This window comes from Octopus bimaculoides, chromosome 6 (assembly GCF_001194135.2).
Source record: "Octopus bimaculoides isolate UCB-OBI-ISO-001 chromosome 6, ASM119413v2, whole genome shotgun sequence".
Classification (NCBI taxonomy): Eukaryota; Metazoa; Mollusca; class Cephalopoda; order Octopoda; family Octopodidae; genus Octopus; species Octopus bimaculoides.
Window position 1 is genome coordinate 38,525,352 of NC_068986.1, and position 1,212 is coordinate 38,526,563.

Below are 1,212 nucleotides of genomic sequence, written 5' to 3' on the forward strand. Positions count from 1 at the left end.
CATGTTTGTGTGTGTGTGTGTGTGTGTGTGTGTGTGTGTGTATATAAAGATATATATATACATATGTGGGTGTGTGTGGGTGTTTGTATGCATTATCACTCTCTTTACCCCACTTTCTAAACACATATCTAAGATAAGCTGATCAAAAGCACAATTGAACTCGGATTCAAGGTCAGCAGGATATTTACTCCACGCTGATTGTTGGCTAAAATCTGTAAAATCCAGATCAATATGAGAAAGTGAAAGAGAGAGAAAGAAAGAGACAGAGACAAAGGAAAAGAGAGGGAGAGAGAAATAAAAAGAGAGAGGGAGAGAGAAATAGAGAGAGGGAGAGAGAAATAAAGAGAGAGAGAGGGGGAGAAGAGATTGAGAGGAGAGAGAAAAAGAGAGAGAGACAGACAGAATGAGGAAATTGGGGGAAAGAGACGGATTAGAACATAGAATTTGTGATGGTCATTGAAAGCTTATGTTAACCTTTATCTTAACTCACAAAACAGATTTTCAACCAGAACACCACCCACCCTAACCTTCGACCAGTTCATTTCCTTGTTTAACCTTATTTCAGTTTTTATTTTATTATGTTGCTTTATTCATTTGTTCTTAAAGATACTGTGTTTATTCTATCCTATTTGTTTTTGGCTTCTTGATTTGTTTGTTTTATATATATTTATGTGGGTGTGCACCTTCCTTTTTGAGGTAGGCAAGTGCAGCCCACCCCAACCTTTGGGTTGGCTGGCTAGTTCGTGCCCATTATCCTTTACTATTGTGAGGCTTTCTTGGACCTGGATTTTCTACGGGGAACATACCCCCAACATCAGTTTCTAGACATGAGTGGTCCTGAGACCAAGGCCTCTAACATGAATTTTAAGAAACGTGATGGAAAATTAGCTAGGGAAGGCAGGGACACTACTCTCTGATACCCCTTTCGGAGCCCCACTACTATGGCATTGAGGTAGATCCAGTCACCCCTGTTAATGGGGACAAAACTTGGATTTAAAACACTGGATGATGATGATGAGGAAGAGGATGATATATATATATATAATAGAGAAATTGTACAAAATGTATAAATAGATGATGAGTAAAACACTGGCACAGTTTCGATTACCTGTTGTTATCCGTAGATTTATTGTTGTACCCAATAAAATCTATTACACATTCCATCTCATATTTTATTAATACTGTTATACATACATACGTACATACATATAT